General features: G+C 47.4%; 1 long non-coding RNA gene across 6 annotated transcripts; it reads left to right on the forward strand.

The window, feature by feature from the left end:
- Window positions 1-11,427: 11,427 nt before the first annotated feature.
- Gm33496 lies at window positions 11,428-21,956 on the forward strand. 6 transcript variants are annotated; one of them, XR_003956513.1, is made up of 5 exons: window positions 11,438-12,120; window positions 12,791-12,930; window positions 13,313-13,478; window positions 20,844-21,012; window positions 21,746-21,943. It is a non-coding gene; the product is annotated as a predicted gene, 33496 (long non-coding RNA). The 6 variants fall into 6 exon arrangements; XR_003956512.1 differs by lacking the exon at window positions 13,313-13,478 and having other exon boundaries at window positions 11,428-11,468; window positions 21,746-21,956; XR_003956514.1 differs by lacking the exon at window positions 13,313-13,478 and having other exon boundaries at window positions 20,163-21,012; window positions 21,746-21,956.
- Window positions 21,957-24,816: the final 2,860 nt, after the last annotated feature.

A 24,816-nucleotide genomic window follows, 5' to 3' on the forward strand; every position in this document is an offset into this window, starting at 1 on the left:
AAGTTATTCTCCCACTCATCCACCAAATCTTGCCTCCCTGCCCTGGCATTCCCTTACACTGGGGCACCGGGCCTTCACAGGACCAAGGCCTCTCCTCCCATTGATGCTCAACAAGGCCATCATCCACTATACATGCCACTGGAGCCATGGATCCCTCCATGTGTACTAGTGACAGTGTCTCTTAACCATCACAATTCAAAATTTAGATACTAGATGTCACTTCCTGGGTGACCTTGTACACACCCAGCAGTTGTGTGGAATGTTCCTCACCCTGCTTACATTTCCTAAAACATAAAGAATATCATTTGATAGGCCAGTGTCAGGGTTTGCCACTTGCCATCTATAGGTCATCAGAACTAGAGGGCCACACAAAATCAGGCTGGAGTACATCATTAGTGAATGAAAATCTGGTACAGCTGCAATCTCAGAACACAGGAGGTGAAGCAGAAGGATGAGTTCAAGGATAGCCTGAGCTACATAGTACATTCCAAGCCAGTCTGGGCTACTGCCCAAAATAAAAGAGAGGGAGGAAAATCTGAGAATGTAACTTAAAAGTAGAACACTTACTTACCTAACACATAAGATAAATGATCTTGGTTCAATCTCTAGCACTACCATAAAAATGGATGGATGGATGGATGGATAAATGAATGATTGAATGAATGAATGAATGAATGAACGAACAGCAACCAGCAAAAACTTGAGCAGGTGCATGATCTGTTACCCCTAGTTTTCTAGAGGACCCCCAAAGAAGCTGGGGATTGGTAAGAGAACTCAAGTTTCCCAACTCTGCTCTGAATGAAGCTCTAAGACACTAAGCCACAGAGAGGGGATGGCCCAGCCTTGAGCTGAAGAACTGTTGGCAGCTGCCTCCTCCAGGAAAAGGAGGAAAAGTGGGCAGCTCTGTGGCTCTGTGGCTCTGAGGCTCCTTCCCCAGCCTGGCACTCCCACTTCGGTCTGCCTGCCAGCCCACAGCACCACCCTTCCTATCGTATCCCAGAGAGGCAACACAAGACCGTTATGAAAGCAAGTGCTTCTAGATTTCAAGGTCTCTGTTTTAAATCCATGACCTTCGATGTGATTAAAATGCTGCTCTTGGTTTCACAGGAGCCTTTATGTAAGCGAGTAGAGAACCATCCCCAACAAGCTGTGCCTGCTTCCCAAAGCCTGCTGGGAAATGGTACCTAACTGCAAAGGCTTTCAGAGCAGAACACCGGCTAGGGGCTCTGAGAGTTTGAAAGAATCTCTTCATCTGATTCAAAAGCCCACAGCTTTACAAATGTGTCCATCCACTAACCTCAGCCTCAGCACACTTAATACATGGGGACTGGGTAAAAGTGATGGTTCTAGGGATAACCCATGCTCAGGGGCAGGAAAGGAAAGGGCCGGAGAAAGATAAGCCAAGAGGTAGAAATGAGGAGCAAGCTTTTCACCCAAATAGAGATTCAAAAGACAGGGCAGGACCAGCATGACTCAGGACAGACAGCTCAGGAACTGTTTCTGAGCTTGTTCGCAATGTTGTGGTAGACCAGTACTCCCAATAGAGCACATTGGACACTAAGTCAGTTGTAGTGTTTCATAATCCCACTGAAAATGAACACAGCTAAAGTTAATCTGTTTTAAGATAAGAACTTACTATGTAGTCCAGGCTAGCCTCAAACTCAGTGTATAACCCCAAACCACTCTCAGGGCAATTCTCCTGTGTCGCCCCCCTAAGTACTGGGATAACAGCCATGTGTCACCATGTCTAGCAGTTTTAATAGTATTTTTAGTTCACACAGTATGTTTAACACATAGATATTTTAGCACACAATCTATATGAAATAACCAACAAAGATAGACCTTTTAATGCCCATTATTTCAAATCCATGACTACTTTAAATCCACATGTGTCTCAGCTCACCAGTGCCACATAACAAATGGTTGACTTCTCCTTTTGTTGAGTAGCTGCCATAGTGTATTGGATGTTCCAGAGAAATCAGGAGAATAAAATAAGCCTGATATGGTTACCAAAACTTCCAAATGAATGGGGATAGTGATATTGAGGTGTCCTTGGAGGCTTTAGAGCATAACTAATTTTGCCCAACTTAGAGGTTCAAGATAGCTCCTGTATCCCCGGGGGAAATGACGCTAGGCCATGCTGCAAGCTGAAGAGATTAAGTCCTGTTGGGGGATGAAGCCTACTAAGAATAGGTTTTAGGAAGCAAGTATAAGCAAAAGCTGGGAAGTGGTTCAGGCAGTCACTCCCATGCTGGGTAAGAGTGAAGAACTGGGTTCTGATGCCCAGGATCCACATAAAATCCCTGTGGTGTTGTACACGTGTGACAAAAGAGTGGAGCTACGGAGACAGGTGAATGGAGAATTTTCTGGACACACAGGCCAAATGAAACAGCAAGCTGGAGGTTGAGTAAGAAACCTTGTCGCAAAAAGTAAAATGGAGACCAAGAAAGGAAGCTACCCCACCTTGACCTCTGGCTCTTCATATACTTGTGAGGGGAAGTACTCCAACATACTCAGTGGCAACTGCTTCTTATCCAAAGATGTGTGCAGCTTCCTGGTACCGAGTAAACTCAACTTCAGTGGTAGCCTCATCCCATGAGAAGTCTGAGAGATCAAGCGTCAGAATCTACCCCCAAATGGCACCTATTATCTGCCTTTGTATGCTCGTGGAGATAAAAGAGCTGATTCCTCTTGGCAACATACACAGCCAACATTTGGAAAGTTCCAGATAACTACAGTTTTACCGCCTGACCAAAATAAAAATCCTGACTCTGCGAACCAAATTAAGAATCTTTCCATCCTCCATTCCCAGGTAGCACCCATCCTGGATCCCAAACCCACCCTTTTGATGTGAACAAAGAAGTTCTTACAAACTTGCTCCCTGATTCTCTCCAGGGACACTGACATTGGTCAAGCTTCTGGGGTTTCCTTGAGAGAAACGCCTGATGCTCTCGCCGATTGCCACTCAGAGAGATTGACACACAGCAAACCAGATGTGAACTGCTGATTTTCATGCTGTTTTGACCCAAGACTCTAAATCACTTCAAGCAGAAAATGTTCTATCTGGCAGAGGGTCTGGAGAACCAAAGATTGGTTAAGCTGAGAAGGAGGGAGACAAATGCTTAGCAACACAGAGATTATGGGTTGCATAAAAGTCATTCTTTTATAATCAGGTCTTTGGGGTCAATGTTATCATAGTGTTCCTTAGAGTAAAGGACCAGAGGAAATCTCCAGTGCTGCTCAAAAAGGGGTCTTTGGGGAGATGAGCTATGATCCTCTGGAATATCTATTGAGTGATAGTCACCAAGTGCCTTTAACTAACTATGGGGTGAACCAGCTTCTGCAGAAGGTATGGTGATAAAGATACCACAGTTCTCTCACTGAGGAAGCTTACTGTGTAGTAAAGAAAAGACGACACGTGGGAACATATCACAAACCCAAGGTACCATCTGTTATGAGAAATATAAACCGACTCCAGAGAGGACCCAAGAGCTGCTACTCACTCTCTCCTATAAAGTTGGAATGCTGGCCGTATGGAATTACATCATCTTGTCCCAGAAGATTAGGATGAAGGCAGTGACAGGCAAATTTGGGTGGAGATAACTCAGGCTGAAAATTGGCCTAATGTAGAGTCTGTGCACAAATACAGTTTTAAGAGTCAAAGAAAGGAAATGCATGTATCCATCAAATAATATCAAACTGAGGTGTGTGTTGACTCAGGGCAGGTAACAGAGCATCCCAAGGTGTGCAGATGAATGGGTGTGAATAAATATCCTTGGAGACTGTAGAATCGGCTAGAAGATTGATGGAGTCTTAATATTGCCTCTCTGGACTTAAATGTGAGCGGTAACACCACTAATTGAGTTTCATAGAACAAGCCAATGGCTGATCCTCTCCTTCTGTTTACACCTCTAATCCAGGAGTGTGATGCAGTTTATATTTATCTCCACTCTGTGTCACCTCATTAACATTAGGAGTGGAAAGTACCCAACGTGTGGTGAACAGAAAAATGAATGGAAACTTGAACTAACAAGCAAAGTGCTGAACATGTCAGAGTGCGCACAGTGGACTCCAGTTCTCCAATACATGCTGATACTCATTTTGGCCAAGACATTAGATATCTCCAAGCCCTGTTTTCTTCATCCGTATCACAGATCTGGCTGTAGAGACTGTTGCAGGTACTTGTGAGGATTAAAAGACAGGGTAATATACTTGATAAACTAAAAAAGAAAATATGTAAACCAAAATATAATTGGTATCTCGCTGATACAATGAAAGAATATGTGGGAAGCTGAGAGTAATCCTCAGGCCATCATGCTTGTCACAAAAACTCTCCTGTGAAATGGATCCACACTGAACATTTACCTTCTTACCCTAGGCAGGAGACCAGTGACAAATGACCAGGTGAAAATTTATAACCAGAGATGTCCACATAGCCTTGCTTGGCAAGTCACTGAGTCGAGGAGATTCTCAGTCTGTTCCTTACAAGTAGGAAGGGTACTGTGCCTGCCCTGAATTTTCTGAGCCCTTGAATTAAGACAGCAGCTGGATCTGCAGGCTTTGTTCACTGCCAAAGCCACGTGTGCACACATGCACACGCACACAGGCATATGCGCACATACCCAAGCCGGCTCCTGACAAGACAAGTGGGCAGTGTCGTGACAAGATTAATTAGACCACTGCTGTAGGCATCGGTACAATTTTCCACCTGCCTTTCCAGATGTGCACACAACAAGTATAGCCAACAGGCCCTGACAGGTCAGGCTAGTGTAGTTAAAGACATGAGAGCGACATCTGGACAGATTTCTTGGAGTCAGAATCTAGCTTCCCACCCTTTCCCGGTGGGTGCTAAGCTCACTGATCAAGACTCTGCTGTGGTTTTATCAAGGAAGCAAATGGCAGAGTGAGCTTCCTGCGTGGGGCCTTCACATCTACATGAGCTAGGTCCAAACCCATATGCCTGTGCTAGGTATGGACTCTTGACTACTTACCTTCACCCCTCCCTGTGATCTCCTGAGTACCACTTACATCAGTCAGCTCAGCAGCCCTGACCAGTGACTTCCATACCACCCTGCTTACTCTAATGGATGCCATCAGCAGGGTACTCCAATATACACATTGTGTTCCATTTTGGAATGAGTTGTCCAGTGTGTTATTTCTTGAATCATGCTACCTGCTGCCCTTTAGAAACAGCATGCTAGGGGTTGTAAGAACTCAGGTTTTTATATAGAGTATAATTTTTGGAAAATCCCACTGTCCTCTCCCCTCTGCCTTTATGAGCGTGTATTAACAGTGTTGGTAGGGATAGGAACATCACTTTACAAAACAACTCTCAGAATCAGCCTACTCGCACATGAAGAAAACAATCCCTTAGTTGCCAAGCAGCTATCAGTCTTTCTATTGGGCTGATTTCGTGCCTCCCTTCACCATCAAGAGCTAGTTTCTAAGCAACTCCTGCATTGGAAGGCCTAGAAGATCTAATCCAAAATGCAGCCCTCTGGCCTCCACTCTACAGCTCCCATACAGAGCATGGAAGCCTGCCATCTGGGTCTTCATAAACTCCCTCCCCTCACAAGTCTCATCCATCTCAGTTTCTGAGCTCCAGCTCCAGATGACAAAAACCAGGGGCCATGTGCGTCTTGGACTGCACCTTCTGCTGCACCTCACTAAGGAGACTGTTCATCAGTGTCCAGAGATGAGAAAGAGAACGAGCAAGAGATGAAGTGATTTCACTCTGTGAACCCTGGACTTCTCACAAGGAATGGAACAGGCAAAGCGCCCCCCTCTGGAAAGGACTGTTGGGGACATACCTGGGCAATCTCAGACTGCTGGCATCCCAGAGTCACTGTGTGCAAGACTCTGGTACAGAAACCAGAGGGAGCTGCCTGATGCCCACCGGCTTCTGTCCCGAAGCCACACAAGGTCAAACCTCACATAAACATGGTGTCGGGCTCCTTGAGGTCCTGTTCCTATCTGAGGTTTAGGAAATAAATCTTTAAAATTAGGATCCAGTGTGACGAACAATTGACCTTTCAAAGCCATTGTGACCTCTATTACATTACTATCATTGCTACATGGCCACGGCTGACATCCCAGTGATGACGACTCAGAGCAGTTACTATGCACCAGGTACAACAGTTCTTCCTCTCGATTGTTTTTTCTACCTTTGCTTTACTTAGAGGTGAGAATTCATATGACATGAATAACCAAACTCCAGAGAGATCACATGACAAGAAGAGAATGTAAAGATAATCCTCTCCTACCCATGGCCTCTGTACTTCTGGAGTCCTATCTGCTAATTTAAATTTAGGCACGAGTTGAAATGCTGAGAAAGAAAGTGTCTCCTCTGTACTGAATACACAGGGATTAATTCCTCTGTCATTCTCCCATATGTTATAACTCGGTGATGTTTTTCATGCCAGTTCCATTGCATCGTGGTTTATAAGTAATCTAGGGATGGCTTTAGGCACAGGGACAGCTGTTCACACAGTATGTGCAAACGGAGCCCCACGTCACTTTATGGGAAGGACCTGAGCATCAGGAGATTGGGGGATTTGAGGAGGACTCCTGGATCCAGTCCCACTCAGTCACTAAGGGATAGCTGAATAGCTCCCTTTTGGCTCTTCCTTGTACAGTTGGGAAGCAAGAAAAGTCCTCGCCAGGCTTGCGAAAGGGTGTTAGGAAATGCCACGCACTGCCTATGGCTCACAACACTTTCACAATGGATGTTTTAGATCTGGAAACAGTCCACCCTCGTCCAATCAAGAAAGTATATAAACTGATCGCATTGAGGGTTGCTTTGATCCAGCTTATTATGGTTTATGCTGTACCCTCCCCCACCCTGCACCCCCCCCCCAAAAAAAATCAGGATTCTTTGAGACGGTTCATTCCAAAAACAAATTAGTGGCCTGTCACTCCTGAAAAGACCAGGGCTGCATGGTCACAGTCAGTGAGTAATTTGATTTCTTTATCCCTTGCCACCCACTGGTGGGTTAAATAGAAAGCCGAAACAGGCAACTAAACCCGATCAGATCTCACCAGGGAATCTGCCAAAACCCCAAACTGCTGTTATAATCCATTCCTTCTTCTCCGCTTCTCTTACAATGATTCCTAAGATTCTTATACCTCACCCCATGACCCTCACAGTGTTGCTGGGTGTCCTTTGCCCCTGGGCAGTCCCTGCTCCCCGGAGAGAAGTCATGGGTGTGGAGCAAAGATTTTGAGTCAGCTACCTAAATGGGTTCCAGCGTCTGCTCTGCCACCTCCCCTTGTGTACTCCTGACAGTTACATAAACATCCTGAGCATGGCTTTCTCAGCCTGCTGATGGGGACCGTGTAGGACAGAGAGGAGAGGAGAGTTCAGTTCTGCACAGTACACTCCTCAGGGAAGGTGGCTCAGCGGTGAAGGAGCTCATCAAACAAGGAAGAGGAGCAGAGTTCAGATTCTCAGGCCCACCTGAAATGCCCAGTGAGCACTCTCACTGCCCCATATGTAATCCCAGCCTCATGGGCGGAGGCAGGAAACTTCCCAACCAAGCAATCCATCCGGAGAATCTGTATCATCAAACTCTGAGTCTGACAGAGAGAGACCTTCAAAGGAACAGATGGAAAAGCAAAAGAGGAGAAGTCCGCAAATCACCCTTGCTCTGCCACACACGCACACACAAACACACATGCACACACTCACATAAAAACAGTGTGCAGGCACCACACACATACAAGAAAAAAAATGGACTTGGGGTTCTCAATTTATAGTCTGAGTTATTAAAAAAAAAGATCCTGTGGAAATATTTGCACACTAAATATTCCTGCACAATAAATCAACCGAACACGCCTTCTAGGTCTGTAATTATCTTTCCTACTCTAGAAGGAGTTGTAATTCACTGTACAAGGAAGGCATTTCTAAGAAGGCTTAGGAGCCATAGCCATCGAAATTGTCCCTGCTGTCTACACAGGACCAGGGACTGCAGGTCCTGTTCCAGATGGAAATGAAGTCAGACAAGCAGAGCAGAGGGAATCAGAGGCACGACTATAGTAATCCAAAGGCTGACAGAGTTGATGGCTCTTACCTCGCAGGCTCTGCAAGCTCCCTGCCCATCACATCTTACAGACAAGAAAATTAAAGGTTGGAGACACCAAGCTAGCAAGAGGTAGGATCTGGAGTTTTGACCAGGCTATCCAGGGCCTGAGCCATGCACCCCTCCCCTCCGGCTCATCTAGAAGTATCTATGAGTGATGCTCCCTACCAGTCACTCTCAGCAAAATGTCGCTGCTTCCTCCACCCTGATCCATGTCCGCCCCCACCAGACTGTCAGTCTCTATTTTGCACTGAGGGAGACAGGTGGGTCTTGACAAATGAGAAATGGCAGCATGATTACCCGGTCCCCTTAGTGATTTCTGCTATGGGGAGAACAGAGCACGTGTGGCTCGGAGCCTGCTCTGAGTGACACAGAGCCCCAGTGTGACTCACAGGAGCATGCGAGGGGTGGCATCACGGCAAGCAGCAGCTAAGAGGCTTCGTGTCAGCGGCAGTGCCAGGACCAGGAGCTGCTTACAAATGTTCCTGGCTCTACAGAGCTGGCCGAACAAGAGCCCAGCCGGCAATCAGGCGCATTAGCCAGGACCCCAGAGTCCTAGGGAGAAAAGTTTAGGAACCCTATGAAAGTACTATTCTAAAGCCTTCTAAAAATGTACTCAGCCTCAGGCTAGAAGCCACTGGCCTTCCATGAGGCAGCTGGTGGTCCTGGGTGGCCCTTTCAAATAAATCTGTGATTCCCATCCACTTCCTTCTGCTTTAGAAGGTGGCATGAGGCTCTTTATTCTAAGTTTTGTAAAGGAAACAGCTTTACTTTTTTAGATAAAGCTCTGGTACACAGCTCTGTCAAAGCTTTTCTCTGGGATCCTTCAGGGGCTGCCCCTCACTGCCAGGATGCTGGTTTGTAACTAATTACTGCATACGCGTGGCATCCAAGCGTGTATGCACGTTTGCGAGCAAGTGTGTGGAGGCCAAAAGCCCAGGCAGGCATCTTCCTTTGCCATTCTCCACTGTGTTTTTGAGGCAAGGTCTCTCGCTAAACCCAGAACTCACTGATTGGCTGGACTGGCTGGCTAGTGAATTCTAGGGATCCTTCTGCCTTTACCTGCACAGCTCTAGGGTCACAAATGTGCAACACCCTGGCTGGCTTTTAGCAGTGATGAGGGAAGACACGGGTCCTTATGTGTGAGCAGCAGGCACCACGCGAGCTATTGACCCAGCCCAGAGACATTGACCCAGCCCAGACACATTGACCCAGCCCAGGCAAGCTGTTCTTACCTAGACCCTGCACTCTAGCTGGGTCAATGAAATGGACAGTCTTAGACATAGTTTGGGAACTCCCAGAATGCTTTGCCTTTCCCTTTGCAATGGTTTCACTGAGTGTCTCTCACAAAGCCTGAGCGTTAAAAGCTTGTCCCGCAGAATGAGTGTGGAGGGGGCTATGGGACCCTATGGGAGGGGCTGTGGGATCCTGTGGGAGGGGCTGTGGGATCCTGTGGGAGGGGCTGTGGAACCCTGTGGGAGGGGCTGTGGGACCCTGTGGGAGGGGCTGTGGAACCCTGTGGGAGAAGCTGCAGGACCCTGTGGGACGTCTTCCTTGTGAGGGAGGTGTCTGTGGGACGTCTTCCTTGTGAGGGAGGTGTGGGGTCTGTGCCATCCTCGTTCTCTGTTTTCCTGTTTAATGGAGGGCCATTTGCTCTCCCGTGGTCTCCAGTTAAGAGGAGGTCCCTTGCTAGAGACCCCAAAAACCAAAGCGAAAATGTCAGGTGAAAACAAAGGTTAAACTCCTGTCTGCTGGAAAGGACCTGCTATGGCACAAACAGGTCCCAGCACAGAGTCTCAGCCGGTGGCGCAGTGTTGGGAGGTCACAGAACCTCAGGAAGGGAGTCACAGTTGGCAGAGATGGGTCACCTGAGTGGGACTTTGAGGTTATAACTTGGCTCCCTGCCTCTGGTTGCGTTCTCTGCATCCTAAACAGTCAAGATGTGAACAAGTCAACTACACACTCCCACCAACAGCATCTCCTGTCACCAGGCAGCCCTCTCTCCATTATGAAGCACACACTGCAACAACTGGGGAATCCCTTCAGTTACTTCTGTCAGGCATGTGTGTGGCCTCTGAGTTGGTGTCTTCTGGGGACTGGGCCAGCTGGTGGCTTCCAGTGTTTCTCCTTCCTTTGTTCTCAGCCAGGAGCCTGGCCACCCTGCTGGGCTCTCCTGAAGTATGTGCTCTGTAAAACCTGAGAGGTATATTTGTTTGTCTAGATACACAAATTCAATGGCATGCATAAGGTTAGTGTTCCAGAAACTACATCATTCCCCCATCACACCCCACTCTCCAGCGTGGAGAAAGCCGGCCTGGGAAGCCCACTGACCTAGGTGATGGAAGAGCGGATCTGGGCAGAGAGAAAGGCGGATGCCTCGTCATTGAGTTCCCGCACCTGGAGCCTGCCGCGCCTGCAGCTTGGGTCCAAGTGCAAAGGGAAACTAGGCACATTTAAAACCACATTTCTTCATCTTGAACTACTCTGTGCTTTATTCTTACTAGTTTCACAAACAGAGGGCCCATGGTGCTTAAGCGTGATGTGGTGAGCTCTAGTCCGTGCTAGTCTACCAGCTACAATTCGGATACAGACCTTAAGATCTGTCCGGGCTTAAGTCAAGCATCCTGGCTTCAGAGAAATCTCCTTTTCCTCCATTTCCGCAGACATCAAGAGACAGCCCTTTAACACTTCCAGGGTGCTGCTAAGCTTTCTCACAGTGCAGTGACCTCTGGTGAATGTTACTATTTCCCTGACGTGGTTTGAACATGTCCCCCAAAGGACTATGGTCTGCCCCACTGTGGTCATGTTGAGAGATAAGGGAACTTTTAAGAGGCAGAATCCAGTGGATATGGTTAGGTCAGGTTATTACAAAGGGTGCCTGGCCCTGAATTGTGCTGGCGTCTTGTCTTACCCTGATGTCTCTCTTTCTTTCAATGCTGTCCCTCCCTACAACGATGTTACCTGCCATGTTGTAATGTGACTGTGAGGTCCTCACCAAAGCCACCGAGATCCTGACCCCAACTGGAATCTCCAGAACTGTCTGCTAAATCATTTACTTTTTATTTTGTAAAATACTCAAATACTTTGTTACAGCAACAAGAAGCCAACAGAATATTCATGCGGTACACCTTGTGCGCCTTACCTTGGGGAGAATGAACTCTGTTCCCCCCATTCCTTTAGTTTTACAAGGAGAGGAAAATGGCGAGAGAGCAGACAGCAGAGAGACAGTGGTGTTCAAGGGTCACCTGGAAGGAGCCAGGGCCTTAGGGGAATAGAGCCAACCCATTATGACCCAACAGGAAAATCCAGGGTGCACCCAACCTTACTCTCTGCTGCCCCTACTGTTGGCCCAAGTGGCATGTTCTCTGGCACAGGCAGGTCACAGAGCAGGTGGGAAAGGCTGCCTTGTGAATGTAGGAACTCAGGAAGATGCCCAGGCACTAAGCCTTCTCCTTCCCAACACAGAGAGAGTCCACAAGAGAAGGTGGAGACCATACCCACAGCTGATCACCTCTCGGCAAAGCAATTCTTTCACTTAGGTCTCTAACATCTCTTGTGTCTTCCCACTGACTGGTATGGGTAGATATTTCAGAATTCCCTCCCTATCCAGGCATGTCACTACAGAGAGATGAGGCTGGCCATGCCCAGGGTGAGTGAGATCTGGGATGCAGAATGCTATGAGCTGTCTGAGCCAAGAGGAACAGAAGCCTCCATGGCCTGCCCAGCATCACATAGCAACAGGGCTAAGAATAGATCTCAGGCTCCTGCTGCCCACCCACCCCCAGGCTCTCCTCCATCCTTCAATGAGTGCATGTGATGCTGGCCCTCCTGCAGAGCCCCCACTCATGCATGGGAGGTGACTACACTTCATTCAGCCCATTGATGCTGCTTGGGGGTGCAGGGCTTGGTTTGTGTTCAGGAAAAGTAGAGGGAACCTTCCCAGAACTCGCAGATCTGCTCTTGTGAAGAAACGCCATGGTCCCACTTGCCCTGGACAGCCATTAGCCCAGAGGCTGTGTATTGACTGACTTCAGAATCTCAGGTATAGTCAGCTACAGCCACGCTCCCGCCTGCCTGCACCCAAGGTCCATACTCAAGGAGGCTTCTTCTGTAGCCTGGGGGCTGCCTCAGCCCATGGACAGAGTGCTGTGGAAGGTGTAAAGCCAGATCCTGAGTCCCATGCCTGGATCCCTTCTAATTCCACCACTGCTGACAAGCCGAGTGACAAGGGAAACTCACTTCCCTTTCTAGTCGGGCATTTCTTCAGGAAAGGAAGGCATAGAACCTTGGCCTCTGGGAACCTGGATCTTGTGTCCCTTAGGCCCTTTGACAGCCTAGCTTTTTCTGCTCTTCCTGGTGCAGACTAAGCAGCGTGGCACATGACCTGGCTTCCTAGATCCCTACACTGGTGTCCCAATGATGACCTTACGTCTTCTTGCCCTGGTAGAGTAGCTGTTTCCTTTAAGGGGACTTCACCTAGAAAAGCCAAAGGTCTTGGGCGGGGTTGTTACTTTCTCTAGGACTCCACAGCCCCTCCCTCAGGTAAAGTCAGGAAGCCTTTGTATGGTGAGGGAATGCTAATATAAAATCTCTAATGTGGGTACTAGGGGACAAGATTCCGAGGGGTAGTTAGGTCCTGGGGGCAAAGCATTCATGAGTAGCTCAGTGAGCTCCCACCGGAGAGTGATCTCTTGTCTCTTTCTCTGTGTAAGGACCCAGGGAGAAGATGGCCATCTATGAACTAAAAAGTGGTCCTGAACTAATGGGGGATGCTGTTAGCATCCCCATCTTGAACCTGCAACTTCTAGAACTCTAAGGAACATTTTTGCCTGCCGGCCTGTGGCATGCTAAGGTATTTTGTAGGCGTGTTGTCTGGAAAGCTAAAGGGAAAGGGGGTTGACTAGGGTTTGGATCTCTCTTGAGGGAAGACGGCCTTGACTCCAGCACCTAGTGGCACTTCAAATACTAATCACAGTCTGTGAGTCCCAAGTCTGGGTGACATTGAGCATTTTTCATAAACTCACTACAAAACAACAACAACAACAAAAAAAAAACCAAAACAACACTAACCCAAAGTCCAACAAGGTAAGGGTGAAGGGCGTTTCCTCTGGCATTTCAGACCTTTCAAAATGGTGCCTATGCATTTTTGTGAAGGAGGACAGGGTTCGCTTAGCCCCTTTTAAAACATGATACAAATGCATGTGTCCCGCATGTTATCGAACTGTCATCTTCAGGTCCAGGTTTTTATTCGTGGAAAGAACACTGAGGGACATGGCTGAGGAGCTGAGGACGGGCTTCATCACTGAACTAGTCTGGAATTCCTCCAATATCGATGTCCTCCCTGGGGACAGAGAGAACATGGGTCTGTAGACGGTCATGCTTACACAGCGCTGTGTGAAGGTGACCACGAATGTGGTGGTGGCAGAGACCCTAAGCTAACTGAGGCTGTTGGTGGAGCCGCCTGGGAAAGTGGAAAACCCTGAGCAACAAACACTGCTATGTCTGGGAGAACAAGGACAGAAGGATTGTATTTGGTCCTTGGGGTACCCATGTGGGACTGGAGGAAAAGCTTTCATAGTGGGGTCCCGTCACAACACCATTGGGAAAGAAGACTGCTTCGGCAGTCTTTCTGAAATGCTCACCTACAGATCTCTGAGCACTGTGGACTCCCATCCGCTCCAGCTTTCCAAAGCTACCTCTCTCCCTGGGAATCTAAGCCTTTTGCCCACACACTCAAACTCCACCCCAAAGCATGCTCACTGAACTACTCCAATTCCAACCTCCCTTTTCCTATTGACAACATTTCCGTGGCCCAATCTGAGCAAACAGCACAGTGGAGGAGAGCGGATGTCTGTGAGCTAGCTAGTGATTAAGCCATGACCAGCACGCATCGCTTCAGTCATCAAAATTTCATGAAGTGCCCGTCGGCAAAAGCCACTACAGTGATTCCTCTAAGAGGAGAGCGTCAATATGGCGTCCACGGCCAGGCCAAGTGTTTACTAATGTGCTGATTCGATGAGAAGAAATCGCTTCCCTGTGTTCAAAGAGAGGAGTGGGAAAAATATAGAAATATAGGCATCCTAGCTGCCCTCTTTCTCCATAAGGCAAGATTTCAAATAATGAGCAGATCTACAACAGATGGGCTGGGTTTTAGCACTCCTGAGGGGGAGCACATGGAGCCAGTCTGTCTCTCTCTAAATCTAAAGAGAACGTGAGCCAGCGTCAGTGAGAGCATCTCCCTCCCTCCCTCCCTCCCTCTCTTTCTTTCTCCTCCCCCCCCACCCCCCCGTGTGTGTGTGTGTGTGTGTGTCTGTGTGTGTCTGTGCGTGTCTGTCTGTGTGTCTGTGTGTGTGTGTGTGTGTGTGTGTGTGTGTGTGTGCGCGCGCGCGTGTGTGTGTGTGTGTGTGTATACAAAGAAGGAGGAGAGATGGAAAATCATGAAGGTGAGGAGGAAAGAAACAGGTCTATAAATCCAGGAGATGCATGAGGAACAGGTGACAAGCAAGATAGAAGTCACACATGGATGGTGGAAGAGGCAGAAGTGGGGAGAAAGAATCCAGGAACCAGCTTGATAGACACAGAGAGAGCAAGCAGAGAGGTGGAGGGAGACAGACTATTATTAGCTCAAGGGAAGGTATTGGGCAGGATGAGGGTGGGTAGGCACCTGCTTCTATCACAGTTCTATACTTGCTGAATGGTGCACACACACCCCACTTCTGAGACTATTTCTACAGCTGCCAAGGGTAGGAGACAGGCCAGCTGATGTTGGTGTTTCTTTCCAGTTCTTCCTGTCAGTGCAAGGCTACAAACGAGCCTCCAGACCTCTCAAGCCTTTAAAGACACTCCTGCAGGAGGGTTCTGGGGATGAGTCCATGCCACTCACATAGGCCAGGCTGCGAGAAAGCAGAGTCCTGAGGGTGCGCACGCAGGGCACATGATGCAGCTCCTGGGCACCCCTAGCTTGGTGACCCCCCCACCCCCCGGGGCACTGACGTACACTCTCTGTAGAGAGTTCTCTGGCACACAGACAACCTCAGCCTTTTCTTCCACCTTTCCCTCCATTGGCCAGTATAGCCTTGGTTACCAAGACAGTCTCCTTGGTAGCTAGCTTCTCAACCATTTGTCTTACCTGCATGGACGTTACTTGATTTGAGTTAACGTTTTGTGGATTTTTCTCTTACTATGTTGTTATCCTATATGAGCATGTGGAAACATCTTAGATACCTTCTTCTTCAAGCAACTCTGAGAACACACACACCCCTGCTCACATCACCTAACCAGCCAGCGAGTTAACTAGAAAGAAATCCCAGGGCAAGTGTTATAGTTCTGTGGTTTTAACTACATGGACTTATGTCTTTGCTTAGTCTACTTGCTGGATAGCCTTGGCCAAGTTACATAAGTTTTGTGGCTTAGTTTTAGGTAGGTGGGAGGGGTGTGTGTGTGTGTGTGTGTGTGTGTGTGTGTGTTTCACCTGCAAATCAGAAATGTTACCAGAAGCCCTCTCTTCATCCCCAAGTAGCTGTGAGGATGAAAGGAAAGGCAGAGCTGAGGAAATGGAAGGGCTTTTCTTGGCATATTTTGGGCTCTTTACAACATCAACCCAGAGAAGTGAATATAGACACTTTCATATCCCAAAGAAGCACTGTCAAAGGATCCTTCCCACCTCATGAATGAGCCAAGCTTCCCTGGAATGGCCATTGACAACATTGCTCCCCAGACTCTACTCTCTTCTGTGGTCAAACTCTTTGTATCAGTCTGGGGTTTCCTCCATTGTGGGAGTACTCTGAAATGCACGAGATGCCCATCATTAAAGCTTCCAGTACCTTCCCTTAGAGCAGGCAGCTACATTATCATGCTCACTCAGCTCCAGGTTCAAGAGTGATCAATGGTGTCTACATTGGCTAGGGCTCACATTTCTGCTGTCCACCATTACTCTGTATGCCCCCACCACTCTATGCCCAAGCCTTTCTTCTTTCAATCACAAATCTCTCCCTGCACCACACAACCAACTTGTTGTCATTTTGTTAACCCTCCCATGGATCTACTCTAGACAAAGAGCAGAGAGGCAGCAGCTCTCACCCATGCGGTCAAGAGGCTGAGTTTAGAGACCCGATCTACCATCAGCTTCCTGCTTGTATGTATGTCCCTAATTAAGATGAGAGTCCTTGATGCTTACTTGACTTTGGCCAAGATAGGGTGGTGGTCCTTAGTTGCATCTGTTTGTTCCCCCACCTTGCAATTGCTCAAGTGAAATATATTTCACAGAATCATAGATGCATCCCTCTCATCTACTTGTCAAAGCCCTTTGGTACCCTGTAGTCCATCGGGCTAGCCTGTCACGTGCCTCTGCTCACTCATCACCTGCTATTTGCACCCATCTTCTTGCCCAGGGTCCTTTCTCCTTGCTACTCTCCACCCATACACAGTCACCTGACAATCACCCCAAGCTCTCTCCACACTTCACCCTCCACACCCACTCACTCTCTTCCCAGGATGTCCACCTGAGCCATTCCTAACGGCATTTACGCTTTGCATGTTCCCAGAAGTCTTCTTGGTATCCTTATAGCATGCCTCATCTACCCAACCTCTCAGCCACCTCAGGTGGGCAGGCAGCCCTTCTCTGGAGCCCCACAGATGTTCTGCCACATGTGGGCACGTCTCTGCTCCTCATGGAGCTTGAGGAGGATATAAACCATCTTCCTATACATAAACTCCCATGGCTCTAGGCACTGGGCTTGATAAAAAAAGATTCTAGGCTTTCGCTTCTAGAGAAAAGTGAGCAGAGATAAACAGGGACGTAACTTTTGTGCTGGCCTAAGAACTAATCTCAAAACCCCTGAGGCAAAGAACCTTCAAAGAGGTGGGAGTCAGCAGGTCCCAACAGGAACAAACACGCTGCACCTGACTCTCCCGCTTACCCTTCATCTTCTCTGCTCCCTGGTGGCCTGAGAGCTACAGATGCTGAGATGGAATAGTGCTCCCTTATACCGGTAGCTCTGTGCTTCCAGAGAAGTACATCTAAGCACAGTCAAAGAACGAACAGAATGCCAGGCTCAACTCCAGCTTAATAGCTCCCAAAGACAGAGCAGCTGAAGAAAGCTTTTGAGTGGCAGGAGTTCTGGGTTTACCTGCAAGTGCGGCTTAGAACTGGAGGTCTGGATGCTGTGCTGTCTGAGTGGAGGCTGGGGAGAGTCTGTTTTCTCTTTACGAGCCTTCTCTCCTTTGCCAAGGCTCTCTGGCCCTACTCTCACATCTTTACTGAGGTTTGGCTTCCCTGTCAGGTGCTATATCTAGGTTTATGAAATCCCCTAATAGGGAGAGTATGGTGGTGCATGCCTTTAATCTGAGCACTGGGGAGGCAGGTCTAAGTTGGTCTCTGTGAGCCAGAGGACAGCTTGATCTATATAGCAAGTTCCAGACCAGTCAGGGCTATATAGTTAGACCTTGTCTTCAAAAAAATATCCCTCTACTAAGATCTTCTACACCCTCGATGTTTTTCTAGGTCCTTGATGTTCTAGATTGCCCTTATTAAGATTAAAGGACAGCCAGTGTACCAATGTTCTTTGTTCAGTGAATCCTCTTAGGATATGGAGAATCTCAAGGGGACACAGCCAGGTATAATGAAAATGCACACTTGCATTCCCACAAATGCTTGCAGGAGATTATCAAAATGTACCTAGTACATGTACATTTTCTTAGACAGGCTACTCAGACAGCCCTATTCCATAAACTACCAGACAAGAAAAGGGTTCCAGAAGAAAGGTACAGAAAACACCAACCACCTCCACAATCAAATTCTCCACAATGGCTGAAGTTTCCTCACATGCTAGTTCCAGCCTAACATGGTGTCTTAGTCAGGGTTTCTATTCCTGCACAGACATCATGACCAAGAAGCAAGTTGGGGAGGAAAGGATTTATTCAGCTTACACTTCCATACTGCTGTTCATCACCAAGGAAGTCAGGACTGGAACTCAAGCAGGTCAGGAAGCAGGAGCTGAGGCAGAGGCCATGGAGGGATGTTCCTTACTGGCTTGCTCAGCCCTCTCTCTTATAGAACCAAGACTACCAGCCCAGAGATGGCACCACCCACAAGGGAACCTGCCCCCTTGATCACTAATTGAGAAAATGCCTTGCAGCTGGATCTCGTGGAGGCATTTCCCCAACTGAAGCTCCTTTCTCTGTGATAACTCCAGCCTGTGTGAAGTTGACACAAAACTAGCCAGTACACATAGTGTAGACAAAAGCAGAGACCTGAAGGCAAGGCACAAAATGTCTGTGTCCCTGACTCATGGGAGGCCAAGCCTAGACAAGACAGTGTGTCCTAAAGAAGGAGAGGGCAGATACACCAAGCCTTTTCATCTAATGCTCTCCTGACCACGTCTAAAGCCAGACCTCAACAATGAACTTAGTGAATCTGTTGTGCTACTGGAAGGCAAGAGTATGACGTCAGCAGAAAAGTGGCCACACTTCCTAGCAAGGCAGAGTAGCTGACCAAAAGAGTGCCTGTGAGAATGACTATATTGTGGACGGACTGATGAAGAGAGCTATACTGTGGGCAGGTTCATGAGGGTGGCTATATTGTAGACAGGCATGGCACACATCTGTGAGCACAGCCACTCAGCTTAAGACTACCCTTGGGCCTGCTAGTATACAGAAAACATTAAGAGTCTGAGTTCTGAACATTAAGGCTCAAGGATTCCAGTAGTTTCTTGGCATCACAATTATCAACATAACTATACCTAGTTGATAGTTATCAAATGATAGCTTAGGTAACAACCATGATAAATAACATCCTTTATCGTGTTTGACTCTCATGAGAGCCCTGAACTGTCCATATGTTTTTATAGCATTCTACAAACAGGGAGAGTGGTCCATAGAAAGGTCATGTGACCTACCTAAGGTCACACACATTGAATGAAGCAGCAAGAACCGGCCTCTTGAACCTGAACTTAGTTAGAAAGTAGCCTGGCAGAAAAGAGAATTCTAGAACTTCATGAAGATGAAGGTATGCACTCTGTGGGCAGGTTTACACAAATACTCACACTCTAACTTTGGCCAACCCAAACCTGGATGGTCTTGGGAGTGTTGCAGTCGATAGTGAGGAGACAGACTTTTTCTCTAAATGAAGATAACTAGCCCTACTAAGACACAAGTACTGTGCCAAGAACTCATATTTAGAAATAAACTATTGTCTAGAAGTGGAAGACACAGGGTTAGGGAGCATTGGGGAAAAAAGAAAACAGAGATCACTATTTTTTTTATTAAAGCTTTGCAGAGAAATAACAAAAAATTATATCCCCCATCTTCTACGCACAAACATCGGGCAAAGACCACACACACACACACAAATCAGATCCGTGCAGAAAATACTTTCCAAGGGAAATACTAATCTCAATCACAGAACTTTGGCAGGCTGCAGAGATTTGGAGGAACATCAAGAAAGATCTAAAGATAATGATATTGGTCAGAAAATTAGACACAGCTATGCAATCCAATAAGACAGTGAGATTCGACACTGATCCACTTGCAGGGGTTCCCGAGCCAGCTGGGGTCAGAAGAGGAATCAGTCCTGGGCTGAACCCCTGTGGGTCACAGTTAGAGCACAACACTTGGGATGAGTCTCTGTTCTGGATCCTAGGAGGGGAAAAGAGGGGACGACAAAGACAAAGGATGGGAGTGGAGGATGGGCACTCAGTGGTGCAGACAGATAACAGGAGAGGCGGGAAGAGAAAACGGAAAACTGAACAACAGTAAGAAGAAATTCTAGCAGTCATGTTGTTTGTTCTCCAAAATGCACAGAGAAGTCAAGGGACCACGGACTACACTGAAACGCCATCAATCCCATGCCCTGCGCTGGGGTCCCAGGGCTGTCCCCATGCTGTCCCTGGCTTAGACGTATGCTACACTCAGCTTCCTTAAAGACGTGTCATGAAAGTGGCTTTATATATCCACTGGGAACTTATGGAAAGTTCTTAATTATGCTTATGCACACAGGCATGACTTCTTGGGTCAAACCCAAATCCTTCCACAACCGTAACCATTTTTCCCCTTTTTCTGCTTAACCATTTTTTTTTCTTTTTGAAGGAGAATGCTTCAGTATCTGTTGTGTAAACAACAGCTCTGTTCTTGAAGGCTCTTGTGGCAATGTGGTTTTCCTGATCTCAGCCGAAACAACACCTCAATTACTTCCAGGCCTCTCATTTTCCTGCTCTTCCCATTTTGGAATTTTGGAGGAAGAAAATAAACAAACAAAACAAGAAACCTCAACAAGACCTGGCAGAGACATAAAGATTTAACTCTGTCAGCAGGGGTCAAAATATGTGTCCCCCAAATGGCCCACCCCTTCTCCTTAGATCTGACTTTCTTAACTCTGCACAATTGACATGCTATTGGTTTAGGTATAATTTTTTTAAGGAGATGGAAGTCTTAACATGGTAGCTCAGGCTAACCTAGAGTTCAGTATATAGCCCAGGATGACCTCAAACTTAGCCTCAGCCTCTCAGAAGCTTAGATTGCGGTTGTAAGCCACCATGCCCAGATAGTGTTTTGTCGGGGAGGCTGGAAATCATAGAACATTTAGCATTTTTCCCAGGCTATACATTAGATGCCAAGAGTATCCCCATTCCAGCTGTTCTAACTAAGCATTTCTCTGGATTAATGCTATCTGTTCACTGGGGGAGGCAGTAAAGCGAGCTCAGTCTACCTTGTGCACCCCATCTTCTCTTTCTGACTCTATCCCTCTCAACACACACCCCATCCATTCAGGTCATGACCTTGATTCCAGCATGAGACTTTGACAGCCATGAGAGCTCATGGAAGAAGCTGAATTGCTTCCTCCCACAAGCTGGACTCCAGACTGACCAGCTTGGCCAGGGCTGTGTGAAGTACAGCGAAGAGACCAGTGGAGCTGGGCTACAGGTCCCCAGAAATACAGGTGAGGGAATACGAGCTCACCTGGGCACTATGGAGGTCAAACTCAGGGTGAAACCCTTCCGACCCAGCCGACCCCTGTCCACAGAGCACCATGCCATAAGAATGCCAATCTAATGTGGCTCTTAGCTCCAAAGGTGCTGCTTTGTGTCCAGAACTTTCTGCAGCTTAATTGTCTAAAGGTGGCCTTTTCATGCCTCCAGAACGTTCCCTCCTAGCTGTCTCCCCGGGTTGCCAGGCTCTCTGCAGAGTACTGATTCTGGTGGCTCTGCAGAATAGTCACAGGACCAGAGCCCAGCTCCGGAGAGGTGTTCAGTCTCACTAGAATCCCTGCCAGGAGAAACAACAAACAAATTACTCCAGGCACTGCGCAAAAACCACAGCAGGGCTAGCACTACCTCACCGCAGGCAGGAGTGAAGGAGACAATTCCTTCCTCCGCATCTCCACGGAAGCCTGGGACTTGAAATTCCAGTGCTGCCAAGTCCCACCCACCTGCACCTAATGCTAAATAATCCATCTTATTGTTCCTATTAATAAGTATAAATTTGACAAGTGAGGTCCTCTGAACGCTAAATAACCTTTGCAGTTTGTCACCGGGTCATCCATCCAGAGTGGGGAAGAGCCTGGCTAAAATGGTAATTACATTTTTGCAACCCGTGGTTGTCAGGAAGGACGATGGTCACTTCCTCGGTGACAGGGGATCCATGGTCTAACTGGGTCACATTTTGTTTTCTAGCTAGCAGACTGCTGCCCCAGTGAGAGTGGACCATTTAATGCGCATGCCCGTGCACTAAAAACTAGTGCACCCCTGTGATTTCCAGGCAGAAGAACCTCCAAGGTTAAGCGCAACCCCCAAGTCTGCGGGGGATTCCTTCCCAGCACTGTGCCTTCAACACCGCTTCAAAAAACCTTTAAAAAAAATATATATGCTATTGTTTGCAAAAAAATTAAGAATAAATACAACTGGAGATCATTGCATTAGACAAATTAAATCCATTTCTAAAGGGCAAATATCCCATTTTCTCTCATTTGCAGATTCATAAAATCATGTATGTATAATATATGTAGGTATCACAATGACAGTAGAAGTGAAACTGTCCAGGAGACATGGGGACTCACAGGAGGGGGAAGAGGCTGAGGAGTGGGGGGAAAGGCACATTTTATACCTACAAATGTGAAATGGTCCTATGAAGCCCAGTACTGTACATAATGAATACAAATCAATAAAATATATATGTAAAATAACTTGATAAATATACATCATCTCAACAAAACACAAGCTAAATCAGCAATCACTTACCCGATGGGAAAAATTAATCCACGTTCTTTGGCCTCATTTACAAGCTAATTACCACAGAGTGTTTTGTAACACATGCATTGGTGACAGCAAGCCTGTTTAAGCCTTAATGGACTTTAGGGAAACCTGGGTCTGAGCTTTTCCTTTTTGCACAGTCATTTCTATTTTAAAGTAATATTCAGCTCATACAGCTTAGAAAGGAAAGACAAATATCTATAATCCCAACACAGTGACAAACAGTTGGGATTCTCCTCTCCCCAGAGCAGAACATTTTTTGGTGAGAGATAGTCGGATGCAGGATGCTAATCCCATCAGAATCTGAGTAGAATTGGTGTTTAAGAGAAGCGAGGCACACAGTATCTCAGATGGACGATGCATGCTGAGGCTTGGGAAAACCTACCTGCCATCCCCTCTGATGCCCACTGCATAGGAAAGTAGGTCTGCTCTGCCAGGTACATGCTGCACACCCTCCCCCACCTCTGGTCTCTGCTCTATTTTTGATCTACCTTCCCTCCACCATCCCCATCCAAGCTGAACAATGCCACAGTGGCCGGTGGAAGGCATCTAGCACACCAATGGTCAGCCATCCACTCATCTGCTGCCACACTGCTACTACTGAAAGCACAGAGCACAGGCAACCCAGGCCTCAATGCAGAAAAGCCCTGCTGAGGCTTAGCCATCTCCCGAGGCAGGATGCAGCAGAACACTTGGCAGAAGTCCCTTCTGTACCGCACCAAGGGATTTGGCGGCTGTGTGGCTCTTGAGCTCAGGACATACAACTGTTTGGATTCACCAAGTCTAGAGTGAAAACACAAAATGCAGGGAAGAGGTGGGGGATCCTTCAGTTCACCTAAACAACTAAAACAATGTGCTTTAATCCTAATCTGCCCCTTCCTCTGACAGCAAAACTGAGGTGCCCCAAGCCTTTTCCCCCTTTGCACACAGATATGACCCGGCTGAGCAGACCTTGGATACCTGAAGGAAGGAAGCGCCTCGGATTTGTTCAGACTCTACCCTGTGTCACCAAAGCCCCATCTCAGGCATGTGAACTGACTCCCTCCTTCATCCTAGCATTCTTCCCACTGTGGTTTGTGCCACCAATCCAAGAGGACAGTGCATACAAGGCAGAAAATGGAAGGACCAAAGACCACTTAGAATGTGGATCATATGCAGTTGGTGGCAGGCACTCCAGCCACTGAGGTGAACAAAGGAAGAAGCCCAAACATGCATAGGGTGAATGATTCAGGTTAGGAACTTACCACCTCCCTCTCCCCTTCCCCTCTCTCTCTTACTCTATCTCTAACTCTATCCATCTCTATGTCTATCTCTCTGTCTCTGTCTCTGTCTCTATCTCCTCTCCCTTTCTCTATTACTCTCCGCAGCCCCAGCTTACTTTTGACTAATACCAGTGCTAAAGCACAATAATGCCTACGAATGCCTAAATTACTTCTGGACTTCATTTTCAAGGGCAATGTAAGCTGATATGTCTACAAATGAAATCGTAGAACTCGGCTCCCTGAGGATGAATCACATTTGAGTGGGGTTTTCAGGTTTTAGTTTTTCCTCCTCTGAAAATAAGACCCGGAGTCCTTAGAGACCCCTCAAACTGTCTCTGCGCTTCCCAGACAACTGCTCAGGGGCAGAATTTTTCTCAGTCTCCATCAAGGAAGAAAGGAAAGGCAATCCTTCCCCCTTTCTTCTCCCCACTCCTTGAATATCTTTGGGGGCTTTATATAACTCTTTATGCTGTGCCCCAAAGAAATGAGCAGAGGTGAGAAGTCTGAGAGAGCCCGCTGACTGTCCCACTTCTCAGGTGAGGAGACATCCCAAGGAGAAGGCCGCCACCATGGCTCATACCACTGTCTACACGCCCTGGCCAGGACTCCTCTGTTCTTCTTAGCTCACCTCCATAACCCTCCTTCCAGCTGGGGGAGAAGGCATGTGCCTTTAACCTAGCACTTGGGAGGCAGAAACAGGTGGATCTCTTAATTCAAGGACAGCCTGGTCTACAGAATGAGTTCCGGGACAGCCAGGGCTACACAGGAAAGCCTTGTCTTGAAAAATAAAAACAAAATATTTAAAAAAAATGACAATATACCTGGACACCTAGCACTCCTTGCCCAACCCAGCCTCAGCATATGCTCATCTTTCATAAACCAGTTGGTGGGGCTTTTTTTTTATTTTTGTGCTTTGTTTTGTTTTGTTTTGTTTTGTTTTAAGAGTCATAGTGTATAGCTCTGGCTGTCCTGGAACTCACTTTATAGACCAAGCTGGCCTCAAACTCACAGAGATCTGCCTACCTGCTTCTGCTTCCTGAGTGCCAGATTGAAGATGTATATCTCTACACCAGACAGTGACTTTAAAAATTAAAAAAAAAAAAAGAAGCCAAAAGTCAATTTCCATAACAAGAATGAATGCGGAGGACCTAAGTGAAACCAGCCAGACTCAAAAAGTTAGACTCCACATGACCCACCTCGAGGACTCTGGAGCAGTTGGTGGCATAAAGCAGG

This window comes from Mus musculus, chromosome 6 (genome assembly GCF_000001635.26).
Source record: "Mus musculus strain C57BL/6J chromosome 6, GRCm38.p6 C57BL/6J".
Lineage (NCBI taxonomy): Eukaryota > Metazoa > Chordata > Mammalia > Rodentia > Muridae > Mus > Mus musculus.